Genomic DNA, 17259 nt, shown 5'->3' with positions numbered 1-17259 from the left:
TGTGTTGGGAAGGTGAGCATCATAGAATGCCAATTTACTAGAAGAAAGTATTCTTGTGTTGAGGGAGTACTTGAGTGGAGGCCCAATATCCTTCTGCTACCTTAATACTAAACCTATAAATGTAGGCTCATAGATCTATTTCCCCATCCTCATATAATATATTTGCATAACTAACTAAATATGTCACCACTTCTCTGCCATTGTGTGGTACTGTGATGCTTGTATGTTGCTGTGATTCTGAAAGCTACATCCATATTTCAAATACCACAGGGTTGTTCATGGTTAGCAGACTAAAAAGAGGAATGCGTCTGCCCACTTTTAAGAGATTAGCCCCTTCTGAGTCACTCTGGGATATTATAAGTATTGATGCTGGAAGATAAGCCCATCATATTCAAATCTGCTGTACAAGACCTGTTTAAAGAGTAAATATATCACTTTGAGGATTAAAGGACACCTGACTAGTCATCGTAGTTTCTATTACCTTATATGCATGAAAAAGTTGGACAATGAATACTTAACACCATCGAAGAATTGATACATTCCAATTATTGTGCTGGTGAAGAATATTGAAAGCCAGAACAAAGAAAACTGTCTTGGGAATGGTGGTAGCTACATAATCTGTTGTCAGTTTCAGACCTTTATGAGTAACGGGGTGGAGCTTAGCCTGTCAATCAGGTCACAGCTTGATGACCTCATTTGGAGGCACTAAGGAGATAAGTAGCTCATTGGAGGTGGGACACAGGCTTACTCCCTGGGAGACATTCCTGTGGACAAGACACATGGAGCTACACTAGAGCCCTGGACCTGAAAGAGCCACATGGAGACCTCTGCCATCGCTGAGATGCTTCCACTGCCATTGGATCCACAAGACTTTTCCATATACTGGCCTGTGATCTTCCTGCATTCGATGTCATTGCATATGCTGTGTGAGTCTGAAGAGGAATTTATAGATTGGTATTGGACGTAAGGACTAATATTGGACTTAGGGACTTGATCTGGACTGGACTGGGATATTGTCTTAATATTCAATTGCTTTTGTACATAAAGCTCTTTCTAATACACATATGAGTATCTCTGGATTTGTTTCTCTAGTCTACCCAGACAAACACAGAAATCATACAGCCAAATGCTCCTGAGAAGCAAGAATCCCAAGACTTAGTCCCACATACTTTGAATATGTTATTTGCAGAGACCAGTCCCTAGAAAAGGACATTAGGCTTAATAAATCTGTGATCAGAGAAAAAATCAAGATCTTCAATACAATAGATCGACATAGTGGTGGGTTCAAATATAACAATTGTGAGGAGAGTACAGGACTGGGCAGTGTTTTGTTGCTGTACATAAGGTTGTTATGAGTTGAAATCTACTTGATGGCACTGAGCAGCACCAATAAAAACTATTCAATATTCATGTGAGTCATCTAATCTTCACACGAGATCACCTTGGTGTTGTAATAATGTTCAACAGCTAAGGAAAGGGTGGACGTTTTAAGCCACTAGCGCTTCTGTGGGAGAAAGGCCTGAATATCTGTCACTGTCAATGTAGCTTACAAAACCGTGGGGCACTTCTGCTCTGGTCTACAGGGTAACTATGAGTTGGAATCACGTTGACAGCCCACACAGCTATCTTGACCATACCCTTGAAGCAATGGGACTTCTTTTCCAGGATTCAAAAATAGGGATTGAATTCAATTCTAAAACTATTTTGAGACAGATTTCTGATGAATCTGGAACTAGTTCCCCTATGGTTCTGATGCTTATAAATAAAGATTGATATAATGTACTATTAAAACTGCCAGTATATTTAGTATCCTAGCAGTACTTGCTTTCATAATTTTTCTCATGTTTCCTGGGAATCAGTAGTTGGCTGAGATTTTCCACTTTCGATTATAGTTATATAATATTCAGGTTTTAGAACTACTAATTAGGAGCATAATGAATTTAGTAGAAGGATAAAAATAGTAAATATGAACAGGTTAACAGTAAACTTTGAAAACCAAATAAAATTTTGACAGGATTTATATTTTGGAAATATGTTCTGTATTTAGGCCTACGTTCTTCAAAGATGAATAGAAACATCAAAATTTATGTTGTTTGCAAAGGGCTGCTGCATGTCTTGCTTTAAAATGTCATGATATCCTTATAAATACTTCCAAGCTTTATGCAGATTAAAACTATGAAAGATCTTCTGTTATTTTCATTAATTCCTATTATAAGTGTAATGTAAGACATACAATTATAGAGCAATTTTTAAAGTCCACTTTGATAGAGATCAAAATATGTGTATTTATCATGCAAATTATAGAATCATACTAAAAATTAACAGCACCAAAATCAAAATCTATTGTCATTGAGTCTGCCTTGTGCCCCACCCTCCACCCCCATGTGCTTCAGGGTAGAACTGCAATGCATAAGATTTCCAATGGCCAAGATCTTACAAAAGTAGATAACTTCAGGCCTTTCTGCTATAGCACCACTGACGAAATAGGAAGTTCTCCTTTGCTAGCTGAGAGAAAACTATCTATGCCCAGGGACCTTAAAAGTTAACAATTCATTGCTATCAAGTCAATTCTGACTCACCGTGACCCTATAGGCAAAGTAGACCTCCATCATTGGGTTTCCAACACTGTAATATTCATAGAAGCAGACTGCCATATTGTTTGCCCACAGAGTTGCTGGTGGGTTCAAACCACCAAACTTTCTATTAGCAGCTGAATGCTTAACCACTGCACCACAGGGCCCTTAACAGTAACTATAGGTATTGTTACTTGATGGCATTTATTTTAGTTATTAGTCAACCAACTGGTTGATATGTTATAAAACTCAAATCAGCAACAAATTCTACCATCTTCAGGATTCTTACTCAATGAGGCCTATTTGCCAAGCTCATTGTAGCTCTTCTGTCCCTTTGCAGTTAGTTTGACTGGGGGCTGATAGGTAGACAGGGCCTTGACTTTGCATCACCTTTTCTTGATCATGTCTAGGAAACAAAATTTCTGGCCATTGGACATAAAGAAAAAATAATGATATGATTCTTCTTAAAAATGCCACTTATTTATTCGTTCAATATTCTACTTGAGTATTAAACTTTTCGAGCCACTCTGTACTAAGGAATATTAATATGTTCCTTAGTGTGGAGTGGCTTAAAGGATATATACCCTTATTAGTTTCAACTAAGTTATACCATTGCTAGAAAATATCCTGTCATGTAGATATGGGTTCAAAAATTTACACAAGAGATTACATTAAGTAGTGTACAGAATCAAGTATTATATCACACACACAAATGTGAACCACAAATCAAACAATAAGCAGTAGGCTGACATTCCACATACCTGAGAGGGCTAAGAATATATAGAGAAGCAAAAAAGGATGAGTTTTAATACCTATTTGGAGAGATATATAAAACCTGGGATTACGTGAGATGGGAGATTGAAACTAAGATATCTGCATGTATGTAGAGACTTAGAAAAGCTCATATGTGGACTAGACAAAATCATTTGTTCACATTGTGGCCACTTTCCATGTGCATCAAGAGCAGAAACAATCAGCTAGGTAGACAGGTAGGTAGGTAGAAAGAAAGGTAGGTAGATAGATGCATATATATAAATACACAGAACCATGTCTACAAACACACATACATATTTACAGATACATAGATTTCTAGAAGAATATATGTAATACATTGAGTGTATTTCATATATGTAGTAAATATTCTTTATATATAGTATAGGGTATAGAGATAAATATAGACATTGGCCTCAAATATCTATACAGAGATTTATGCTTTTAGGCTTTTGGGTTCAAATTTACACTGTCTTAATGGTCCAGTGATACTAAAATAGGAAATCAACATTAATTACTGATTCCAGAGCAGTGAGAAGGACAATAACAAAATGATACCCAAATACACAAAATGTCAGTCCTTGAAAAAGAAACATCATAATATTCCCAGGACTAGTAAGCTGTGGAAGATAGTAAGATTGCAGCTAACTCCTCTCCAATGCCTTGATAATAAATAGTGGGGTTTATCACAGGAATAATGCATGGTGGAATCTATCACAGTAATTGAGACATGTGAAGCTCAGTCCATCTTCTATAGTTTGGGTGTTATAGACTTTAATTTATAACACTCTACATAATTGAGTCTGCTTTCTCTACTTTACTTTAACCTGTAATTCAGCCCATTGGTCTAAGATAAATGACTGTAGTTAAAGGTTTAGCTAAATATAGAAATTTATTATATGGCTATTAAGTGAATTGGAAAAATATTTTTAATCTGCATTCATGGAAGTTATTTAGATGGATAACTTTAAGGTTATTATCATTAATTAAGCTTTTCTTTTAATGTAGTAATTTGCATTAGTGATTAATAGGGGAACTAAGTAAAACAAAGTTACAGTTTTTCTACAAACCTGATATATTTACTATAATAATAGATTGTTATGATTTGATCCCTACCATTTATGGCATTTAATTAAAATGCATGATAAAAATGAAGCCTGGCTTCATTGTTTATAAAACCTATCTTTTACTACATTTGTTTTTTTCAACAATGTCTCTATTTAAATGATGATATATAAGAATTTGACACTATTATTTGTTTTGTTATTCTTTTATTAGATATTTCAATGTCAATATCTGAGAATAAACATGTGTATGTACTTACATAGAACTCCTGAATAGCCTAACCCACTGTATTTTCAATTCAATATTGTTAGCATACAAAACCAACATCTTTTTGTCACCATCCGCATAAGTATATTATTCACTGCATTTGTAGATAGCTGTTGTATGTACAGCCAAACATGCTTGAAAGACGCTTACTATTCAAGTCAACACCTATGTCAGAACTCCTTCTTGGAAACTTCTACCGCTGGGACAGCACAGGTTCACGGTCAACCAAAAGCACCTAGTGAAATATACACTTGGAAAACGCAGCGTAATCTACATTCGCTGTGGCTGTTCAGGGTGCAGTGGTGCCCTTGGCAGCAAGGGAAATTCTGTTTGTGCTAGAAGTGTCTCCATGGTGAATTTGAACATTGTTGTCAGCTATACCTCCACCCTGTTCCCCTAATTAAACTGGTGATTGAACCATCAAATATTTAAAAAGTCAAACAAGTAAATGTGTTATTTCCCACTACAAGTATATGGTCAAATACTTAGCATATATTAAAATTGTAAATTTAAGTTTTAGAAGATAATCCATTATTCGTACTGTGTACAAATTAACGTTTACTTCTAAATGAGTATTGTGGGAATTTTATCAAAGTAATGCCTGGAGAAACCTATCTATTATAGGTGTTTGTAACCGCAGGACTTCATTTTATGTACATCATTTTAGAGTATGCTTGTTTAAATAATCAACTTTGTTTACTATATGGCAAAAACACTCTGCCAAGGAGTATTAAGGCCACCTTATCTCACTTAATAAGCATGACAAATTTATCAGTATTACATTTCCTTTATACAGAGGAAGAAACTGAACAAAATATGTTAAATCACTCAACTTCCTGTATCAAAGTACTGGCTGTACCACTATTCAGAGACTAGCCTTATTATTTCAAAATTGAATTTTGTATTCTCGGTCAGCTATGGGACTTGTGACTCCTTTCTGAACCTTGTTATTTTTTTCAGTAAAATTAAATGTAATTTAAAAATCATGTAAGAAAAGAGAGAAAACAGCAAAACTTTGCATAAATAGTGATTGAAAACATCCTGTTTTGTTGAAAATATTTGTCTGCACATTCAAGAAATTTATCTAATTCTAAGTAGGATAAACACCAAGTCATAAATCCAGGCACACTAAAGTAAATAAATGTTAAAAGACGAAGAGAAAACATTGAAAGTAGGAGGATAAAAAATTAGTAACCCATGTTACTACTGCTCTTCAATAACGAAACACAGATTGTGCATGCAGTCCCTAGGTGGTACAAAGGGTTACCACCCTTCACTGTGAAAACACATTGTTGTACATTTGAGTTCACCCAAGGGAGCTGTCGAAGAAAAATCCATCATGGGGCAGTCTGTGACATGCTGCTTCATTCTGTCACTCATGGGGACAGAATCAAATTGATGGCAAAGGAGTATACAGGCTGGGTTGTTAACCTCAAGGCCAGCGTGTCAGACCACCCTTCCCTCAACGGGAGAAGAGGGGAGGTTCTACTCCTATGAAAAGTCAGTCTCCATAGATTCCACGGAGCAGTCTACCCTGTCCTATAGATTTACTACGTGCCTGCATTAGCACCACAGCTGTCAGTTGAAAATAGCAGAATTAATTATTATGAATGTTATCTATATTATGTATCTTATATTCTGTTCAGATTTAATTAATTATTCAAAATGCCCACAATTTTTGGTTCATAAAAATCCATTTTAAGAATAAGAAGCCCTGGTGGTATAGTGTTTACAACATAAGATATCATTGGGCTGCTAGCTGCTTGGTCAGCATTTCTAAACCACCAGCAGTTCTGTGGGAGAAAGACCGGGATTTTACTCCCGTAAACAAACACAGTCCTGGATATCTACAAGGAGTCAGTGTGAGTCACTGTTGATTCAATGGCGGTGAGATTTTTGTTTTGCTTTCATTTTAAGAACAAAAAGATTAAAGACTACTGTAATTCAAAGACATAAGCAGAATTGAGAAGAACTCAGTATTATATTCTAACTGATCTTTCCACAATGAAAACACTACAAAGAAAACCTTAGCTTTTGTGCAGACTGTTATGGCCCTTTAATAAAACTTTAAAATAAAAAATAAAACTTTAAAATAAAAAATAAAACTTTAATAAAATGAACTTCTGTGAAGGTAGATGACATCATCTGTCCGCATAGCTAATCTGTGAGAGTTAGCAATAAATAAGGACTAAATGGAGACATATCACTGGAGAACATTCTCCTTCCCCGCTTTATCTGCATGCTCACTGTTTCCCACCCACCATTCACTTTTTAAAAAATAATTATTACTATTGTTATCGTAGGAAATTTTTAAAGAACTGTTAATAAAGCTTTAAACAAAATCACTCAATCAAAATGAGTAAATTAACCAAATAAATGTCATGCTCTCTAAACAGCCCCTTCAATTTTGATGATGTCCAATAGATAAAGACAGAATCCTTTGTTACTCAGTGTCCAGCATTGCTTATTAAAAATTAATCTATTAGTCTATGATCAAATGCCAAGTATTCTATATGTGCTAATTAGATTATCTTATCTTTTAATTTTTATTTATTTTACTGAGGAGAATAGTGTGTTTCAGAAAAGAAATTATGTGTCCAATATCTGACAGTAAATAAGAAATATGACTGGAATAATAGTATAGTTTCTGGGTACATGAAACTGAGAAAATATGACAATTTTGTTCAGTTTCCTCCTTTGTACAATGTCTCACTCATAATACTTCTCTTGTAGAGTTGTAATGCACATTAAATGATATAAAATTATTCTAATACTTTTTAGTAGAATGTTTATCATATAATACATAAAGTCAATTATTTAGACACAACATATTCCCAAAGAAATCTTCAATACGTTCCTATTATTAAATTCTCATTCAGTATTCATTCAGAAACAAAAGTTAATTTGAGCATAAAGTTATGAATTTTCTCCCAAAAGTTTAAAATTGCCATTCTTTTTCAATGTAGTAGTTTGACCTTCAAAAGTGTTGCTTGAACAATCTTTAGAAAGAAAAAATAATTCTACAAAATCTTTTCTTTCAAAACTGAGAAGATATTTTAAGGTATTTGTCTTATTTAAGATTTCCTCCTTAAGTACAAAAGAACTTCAAAAACAGAAACAAAAAGACAGTCCTTGGCCAGAATCTCACATTTTAAATTCCAATGTATACAATTTCAATATAGAAGATGGTAATAATAAAAATAACACATTATTAATAACATATTTACAATAGTAATTATATTAAGTGAGCTCACTTAATCTGCACAACAAGCTATGTAGTGGGCATTATTATTTTAACTTTACAGGCAAGGAAACTGCAAAATGTACAATGATTCAGAAACTTGTGCGAGATTATATATCTAGGAAGTATCAGAGCTAGACAAACTGAGTGCTCCTAGATAAGTTGGTTGTCTGAACATCTCTTTTCAATTGTGAAATTGAGGGTTTTAAGATAACAAAAATATGGGATTGTTAGATCAGACATGTATGAATCACAGCTCTTGCTCAATGTCAATGTTTACTAGTAATTCAAAGTGTGGTAGTTACACAATCTCATCAACTTGAGACATAAGAGTGAAGGGGTGGAGTTTAGCCTGTCAATCAGTTCACAGCTTGATGACATCATTTGGAGGCATGAAGGAGATAAATAGCTCACTGGGGGTCAGATACAAAGACACTGTATACTCCATCTTTCTGCCAACAAGACACATGGAACTATGCTGATGCAGCTAGAGCCCTGGGGCTGGAGGAGCCACGTGGAGACCCACACTAGTGCTGAGAGGTTTCCACCACCACCGGATCCACAAGATTTTCCACTCTCTTGCCCATGATCTTTCTTCCTGCATTTAGCATCATTGCATGTGCTGCGTAAGTCTGAAAGAGAATTTATAGATCAGTAATGGACATATAAGCTAATATCAGACTTATGGACTTGATCTGGACAGGGCTGGTGTTTTACTCTTTGATACAAGGTTCTCTATTACACACATATGAGTGTCTATGAATTTGTTTCTCTAGTCTACCCGGACTAACAGACAAAAGTCTTGTGAAAGACAGATAAACCATGGAAATAACGTAATTGGTAAAGCAGCTGCCTGATCTGTCATTAATGTCCAGCTTTAATACATGAGGTTTATAAGTGAATCATAAAGGAGAGTACTTATAATTAAAGCCATTTTATCATTATTTTAATTATGAAACATAATTAAAGCTATTTTAATTATGAAACATTTATACTTTGTAGCCTTGTAATTACAAGTACATAGCTCATATTGATACTTTCCTGTAAACCGTAGTCTTTCAAATCCTAGATTTCTTGTTTGTTTACTATAAGCAACCCTGGCAGATAATATACATCCTGCTTAAAGCATTCAAAATTCAGTGTTAATAGTTTCCATCGAGTAGGTTCTGACCAATATTGACAGGAATCATCTATATATCACAGTTTGTTAATAAGGCAGACTCACTTCTGGGCACAAAATAAGGAAACACTGCATGGTCCTGTCCATCTTCACAATTGTTCCCATGCCTGAACTCAGTGTTGCAGCCACTCTGCCAATTCCTCTCATTGAGGGCCTGCATTTGCTTTGCTGCCCATCCACTTTACCAAGCATGATGACAGTATCCAGAGTTTGGTCTCTCCTGACCATATGTCCAAAACATGTAGGGTGAACTCTTGACATTCTTGCCTCTAAGGAGACTCCGGTTATATTTCTTCTAAAACAGATCGGTTTACCTTTTTAGCATTCCATATTACTTTCAATATTCTTTCCCAGCACCACAATTAAAATTCATTTACTCTTTTATGGTCTTCCTTATGCAATGTCAAGCTTACGCATGTATATGAGGGAAATGAAAATACTATGACTAGGTCCAGGCGCACTTTAGTCCTCAAAGTGACATCTTTATTATTCAATGTTTTAAAAAGGTCTTCTGCAGCAGATTTACCTAATGCAACTCTCCTTTTGATATCTTGACTCCTGCTTCCATGAGCATTTATTGTGGACCCAAGTAAGACAAAATCCTTGACAGTTTCAAAGTCTTCTCCATTTATCATGATGTTACCTGTTGGTTCAGGTGTGAGAATTTGGGTCTTTACAGTGAGTTGTAATCCATGCTGAAGATTGCAATCTTTCACCTTCACCAGCAAGTTCTTCAGGTTTCCCTCAGTTTCAGCAAGCAAGGTTGTGTCTCCTACATATCGCTGGTTGTAAATAAGCCTGCCTCCTATCCTGATACCAAGTTGGTCATATAATGAAGCTTCTCTGATTATTTGCTCAATAGATAGAGATTGAAATAGTATGGTGAGATGATACAAACCCAATGTACACCCTTCCTTATTTTAAACAATGCAGCACTCCCCTGTTCCATTTGAAGAAGTACCTCTCTATCAATGTACAAATTCCACATAAGTACAATGAAGTATTTTACAATTCCAATTCTTCTCAAGGTTTTTCATAGTTTGTTAAAATCAACACAGTCAAATGCCTTTGATTAGTAGATAAAAGACAAGTAAACATCATTCTTGTCTGTGCTTTCAGCTAAGACCCATCTGACATCAACAATGATAGCCTGAGTTGCACATCCTCTTCTGAATCCTTTGAACCTCTGGCAGCTCCCTGGCCATGTACTGCTGTAACCATTGTTGGATGATCTTCAGCAAAATTTTATTTGCATGTGATACCAATTATATTGTTCTATAGTTTGAATATTCTTTTGAATTAACTTTATTTGGAAAGAGTACAAATATAGATCCCTCCAGTCTGTTGGCCAAGTAACTCTCTTCCAAATGTTTTGGAATAGTCAAGTAACTGCTTCCATTGCTTTGCCGACTTGTTGAAACGTCAGCTTGTTGAAGCGGACATCCATATTCTCACTATGGACTAGCATATCCTCTCACTAGTTACTATCATATTTGCAAATTCATTTTGTTAAGTCATTTCTGACCAGCCATCCACTAGGGTTTTAAGGACTAGGTACAATTTAAATATTTAATCTTTATTTTCTCCTAGGGAAAAATTGGTATTTCCAAAGATATTTTATTTCTTATCATTGGATTATGTAAAAGTCAGTTTGTTCTAACCTGTAACATCATTTCACATGGTAAATATTCTTTAACATTCATATAATTTAGTATGTTAAGGAGAGAAGATTGGCCAAATACTATAGCTAGAATTTAGTTATTTAGTATGAAATTTAAAATGTTAAATAGCTTTAAATAGACCATGATGTTTTTACCATATATTGCTAAATATGACATTACCAGTAGAATTTTAAACAGTAATAATTCAATGAATAGTTTTAAAAGCTCAATATTCTTTTTTTATTTACTTTCATATTATTTAACAGCCAGACACTTGGTCATAGATGTAAAAAAATATATAGCTCATCATATTAGGGTAATAATGCATTGCCTTTGAAAACTGAATCAAATGAAATATATCTTATAAGCTCCATATGAAAACTGAAGCCAAATGTAATATATCTTATTAGCCCCAATGAGGTTCACATCTCAATTATCTTGGTACATTTTAAAAATATGCTGCTAAATTTAATTCTGTATTAAAATTTTTTAATTTTCTGTTTAAATTATTATATATATACATATCTTTAGTATGTGATCATAATGAAAAGAATGTCTTCCAAAAGGAGTACACATTTTTTTACCTAGATTCTCTGCTAATTGACATTTGCTACTTATTTATGCATTTTATCATCTTCAGACAAGTGACAGCTGACACTGAAAGTTTAAGAAAAATGCATAGTAATAAGTTCAAAAAGAAAATCTATATATATTAACTCCTTTCTGTGAATAACTTTGCACTGTATTTTACATATTATTTTTATCCACCTTTGAAGGTCTTTTGGCTTGATAAAATAATGTGATGGGACTAATTGATAAAAAACTAACTTTTATTAAAATTATTCTTGGCATAGTTAATTAGTTTGAAGTAAGTTAAAATAGTAATAATTGTGGCAAGTAATTCAGGAAAATATAAGCAACCTTAATATAAATACTCGTTACCTGTAAAAGTAGACACTATCCTTCATATTGAGAAGAACAAATCTCTGAATAATATTACTATTATTTTGTTTGAAGAATGAAATGTTATAGGAAGGTAAAACAATTGCTTGAAATCTACACAAATTAAAAAATAAATATTATAACATGAAAGATATGCTGTATAAACTTATGGAATGTAGTATTAAATAAAAAATGGTGCTGGGGGGTGAAGGGCCAGCCCGCTGCTGATACTACTATTGCTACTACTCAGATTCAGTAATGCACAATTGTATGGTTGAGATATATAAGTATTATATTAGAGTCATCGAGAGCATGAGAGATAATGCAATAATACAGTCAGGCATGTTACATGGTAGCATTGCTCACCTCAGCCCAGCTTGGTGGTCCACATGGAGAGAGGGGGAAGGGAAGGAGGGCAAGGGAACAAGGGAGAGGGGGAAGAGAGGGGAGTGACCAGGGAGTGAGCAGCAAGGAGGTCAGAGAGAGAGAGAGAGCTCTATATTGCTGACTCACGCCTATATACCTTTTGGGGGCAAGCCAGCCCACTAATTACATGTAGAGAGGGAGGAGCTGCACTATAGGGAGGAGCTGCACTATACATCACAGGGAGGAGCTGCACTATAGGTTACACAGCAATTAGGGGGTGGTCTAGGGGGTGGTCTCCGGGTATCCATAGGAACCATTATCAGTAGGGTGAAAACTCCTCCTACAGGAGCCTGTCCATTGTCCCCAGAGGCAGGGAGCAGGCTCACCCCTGCTGTGGGTTGAGACAGCAGTTTGGCAACTGATTGCCTTCAGGGGAGGGAATGCCTGTGCATCTGACCTCCCCCCACAATGGAAAGCAGAAAGAAAGAGATAACAATAAAAATGGAAGTGAGAAGATTAGAAAATAAGAGTATGGATGTATTTGCAAGTCTTATTGATTATATACATACATATGCAGAGACTTCAAAAAGCCCATGAAAAATGGAATAAAAGGTAATTGAATTTTCCCACAAACCTTTGAAAACTGTAAAATAATAACAACCTCTATTAAACAAACAACATCAAAATGTGAAGCAATTACTTCTTGGCATATCCTCCACGTAGGCATATGCACATCTGATACTAGTGTTTCCATCTCTCTTAAATACCCCCCCAAATTCTGCACTCCTCCTTTACCAGACTCCGACCACGTCTTTTAAATGTTCTTTTAATGTGGAGAGCAAAAAAGACGTCTGGAGAGGCGAGAACATAACTGTAGTGTTGACGCGGCAAGGTTTTCGCAATGCAGTTCGCCAGAGCAGTCATGCTAGCATCAGAGAATGAGCAGGTGCTTTGTCTTAATGGATAACAACTCCTTGACACTATTTTTCTGGTCTTTCTCTTATCAATGAATTTCTGATTTCCCTAAAATTTCTTCATAATAAACTCAAGTGATAATCCTGTGTCCTTCAAGAAAATTTATCAAGATTACTCCTTTGTAATCTCAAAAAATAGTTGTTATAACCTTCTGACCTAATCTCCTTGCTTTGAGTTAAACTGGCCAAGCAAGCAACTAACAACCCATTTCACAGTCATCTAGTCAAGTTCAACTCGCAGTGGCCACTTAGACCAGAGCAGACCTGACCCGGTGGGTTTCCAAAACTGTAACTCTTTACAGGTGTAGAAAACTTCACCTTTCTCTCACATAGTAGCTGATATTTTCGAAGTATGGGCCATGTGGTGACAAGTATGTTAGGGAGAGAACTTGTCTGAAGCCACCCACTGATTACAGACATTTAACCACATTTTGTGTGAAATTATCCTCTATATATATGACCTAAATCCTACTAGCAATTCTTTTTTATTTATACTCAGAAAACTGTCTGTATGAAGACCTATACCTTTCCTAAATGTTATTTGCTTATAGCTTTTAATTTTTTTCATTTGTGTTTAAGGATTTTTTCTTTGTATTTATTTTATTCATTTGTAGTTTACATTTGTATCTTCATCTTGTCATCAAATATACACTTTATTTTCTTATACTAGTAGATATTTTCCTCTTTGTAATGAGTCATGAAGCCATCTTTTTTTCACAGTTTATTGGCATGCAGTTCACATAACATACCGTTAAATTGTTCAATCCCATCACGAAGAGTTCTACAATCATCACTCCAAACAATTTTAGAAACGTGTCTTCATTCTTGAGCTCATTGTTATTAGCTGATCACTTCCCTTCAAATTTCCCTGCCAGCCCTCCAAAGAAACATGAATCTAGTTCCAATCTCTATAAATGTGCTTATATTAGATTCCATATACAGGAAAACATGCAAAAACCTCACAACAATAACAAAGTAAAACAGAGAAAACTTTAATCGAAAAAGCAGAAAATAGTAAATACTACAACACATGAAATTGGATCAAAAATGAGATAAAATAAGATGGTAAATATTAACCTAACGCCATGTATTATAATCCATTTTGCAATGCATTCTGTGTGATAGCAAAAGTATTCACATTCCTGGCCAATGATCATAGGGGATACACAAATAGCTTAATCCACATATAGTTCCTCTTCATTTATTTTTTGTTGTTTAAACTGAAACAACTTTAAAATGGGTGAAAAGGGAGATCAAATAGAATATTACACTTTAACCGAAGTACCTCTGCCATGATCAACTTTACAAGGCTCTGTGATAGCAAGACTCTTCACATCCCTCAACTCTGGATAGAGGGAATTAATCGGAGGCTTAATCCATGTGTGGACCTTACAAAAGGATTTGGGGTTTCCACTGTCATTCATAACCTTCTGAAAACTGTGTGTTCACTATTTAAACTCTGATACCCCTGTCTCCCTCTGATTTGGATTTTATTATTTAAATTTTTTCAGCTCACAGTCTGAAGTTCTTTTTCCATGCAGACTTTGTTGATGCCTCACTTAGGTTGTTGATTGTTTGAATACAAACCTTTAAGACCCCAGACACTGTTCCTTCTGATAGCTGGGAACCATCTACTTTCCTCACCATACTCTACATTAGAACCTACATATTAGTGATCTCTTCATGAGGGCAAGTATCAAGCAGGGTCATGTCATAAGAACTAATTATTCTTAGATTGGGACTAGAATTCAGGGTAAGCCCCAAATCCATTCATATACCAGTAGTTATGTTTCTATATTTTGTATGTTTCTATGTAGCACTTGGTGATCATGCCATGTGCCATAGGCAACTGGAACTTTAGACTCTGTTCTTTGGAGACACATAACATCCTTCACAGGTAACATCAGAAGGGCTTGATGTAAAAACCCCATTAAGTGTACAGGGTTTTACTTCAACTCACTTGCAGCCCTGGGACCTAAGGCTGAAACTCCTTAGTGTAAGAAGAAACAGATGACTGCTGTCCCAAAGGCGTAGAACTGGGGACACTATCTTTGATTCAAATCTCCTACTTATTGTTGTTGTTAGGTGTCAATGAATCAATTTCCACCCATAGCGAAACAACACTGAGATGCAACAGAACAAAAACTGTCTAGTCCTGTGCCGTCTTCCTAATCCACTATGTCCATCCATAGCCTTGAGGGCCTTCCTCTTTTCCTTATCCCTGCTCCTCTACCTCACCAGACCTGAAAGCCTTGTCCAGGGACTGGTTTCTCCTGGGAAAATGTCCAAAATATGTAAGGTTAATTCTCACCATCCTTGCCTCTAAGGAACACTCTGGCCATACTTCTACCAACCCAGATTGGTTTGTCCACTTATCAGTTCATAGTACATTCAGCATTCTTCTCTTAAAAACAGAAAGTCATCTACAATTGTACTATTCACTAAAGAAATATAAATTTTAAATAGGCTTATTAAGGATTAGAAAATCTGAAGTAGCCAATAATAAGAAAGCCACTAAACATATTCAAGTAATAAATACTTAAGATGCTACAAGATTCAATGATTGTGAAGAATATAGCAAGTATATCCCAAATGATATTCAAGATCATCTCAAGTATGTTGTCGATCTTCAGTTCTGAGTTGCTTCCTACCCATAGTGACCCCAAGTACAACAAATGAAACACTCTTCAGCCCTGCACCATCCTCATTGTTGTTCCTTGGCATGAGCCCACTGTTGCAGCCATTGTGTCCATCCATCTTGAGTATAGTTTTACTAGTTGAGCACTAATAACAGAAAACCTGACACATTTTAGGATGGCATCAAAAACATCACACACGAAGAAAGTAAAAAATCATTAAAGGTTACTGAAAAGATAGAAAAGAAAGAAAAAAATCAAAGTGGATGACAGAAGAGACTGAAACTTATCCTTCATCGTTGAGTAGCTAAAGCACATGAAATGAATCATGTGATAAACTACCTGAACAAATATGAAAGGGCAGCTTGTGAAGGCAATCAAAAATATTATAATGAAATATTTACAGACCTGGAGTTAGGAAACAAAAAGAAAAATAATATACTTAGTATTACCTCAAGCTGAAAGAACTGAAGAAAAAATTCAAGCTTCAAGGGCAATACTGAAAGATTCTCTGGGGAAAATATTGAATGACACATAAAACATCAAAGAAAATTAAAGGAATAAAGATTCACTGTAGCAGAAAGAACTGATAGATATTAAATGATTCAAGAGGTAGCATATGATCGAGAACCTATGATATTGAAAGAAGAAGTTCAAGCTTAAACAAGGCTCTAGGAGTTTATGGAATCTGACCAGAAACATGATAAATAGAGAAAAGGTTGAAGCTATCAAAGATTTCATCTCGCTTGAATTAATAATCAATGGTCATGGGGGTATTTGTCAAGCAATCAAGACAAGCTGAGTTGGGTAGATCTCTTGCACAAAACCTCTTTGAAATGTTGAAGAGCAAGAATATCATGTTGAAGGCTAAGGTGGTATTTTCATTTGCCTAATATGCCTTTGAAAGTTGAACATTGAATACGGAAGACTGAAGTATCAATGCACTTGAATTATGGTGCTGGCGAGGAACTGTGGAAGGACCACAGACAGACTGGTGACTGCCATGGAAAGCTTTGACGAGATCCCCACCGCCCTCCCCCAGGCTCCCAGACAGGTGGACAGCCCTATCAGAGGTATGAAGGACACTGATGGCAAAGTCAAGTCTGGAGAGGGGGAAGGGAACAGACAAGTCTGCAGGAGCACAAGTTCATGGCTGCTGGTAGGAAAAGTGGGAGGACCAAACTCCAGGTAGGGGGAAGAATGACAATGCTTTGGGGACTCTAGAGGAGGAGTTTCCCTGGTGGTATGTACTGACTGGGCCACATTGGCCTGGGTTTCTGGGCACATCCTGGGACCTAGGCCGGGTGCCTTGGAATGCTGGGCCATTGAATCCTGGATCTTCGGGGCGCATGGCATAGTCCAGAGGCTGTATCAGTGAGATCCAATGTGGAAAATCCACTGAGTCAACTGGATTTTACCTCGGACACATTTGTAACCTGAGGACTTAAGACTGAAAATTCATGATGTGTGAAGAAGCAGAAGGACAGCTCAGTGGGAAGGACTGACACAGTGGCTACAATAGGATCTAACATCACGTTTTTTCAGTTGATGAAGGATGACGGAATGTTTCCTTCCATTATACA

Source organism: Echinops telfairi, unplaced genomic scaffold, assembly GCF_000313985.2.
Source record: "Echinops telfairi isolate 266 unplaced genomic scaffold, ASM31398v2 ScPeMD7_9;HRSCAF=40, whole genome shotgun sequence".
NCBI lineage: Eukaryota > Metazoa > Chordata > Mammalia > Afrosoricida > Tenrecidae > Echinops > Echinops telfairi.
The sequence above is the reverse complement of the archived record's forward strand: the minus strand, read 5'-3'. Positions refer to the sequence as shown.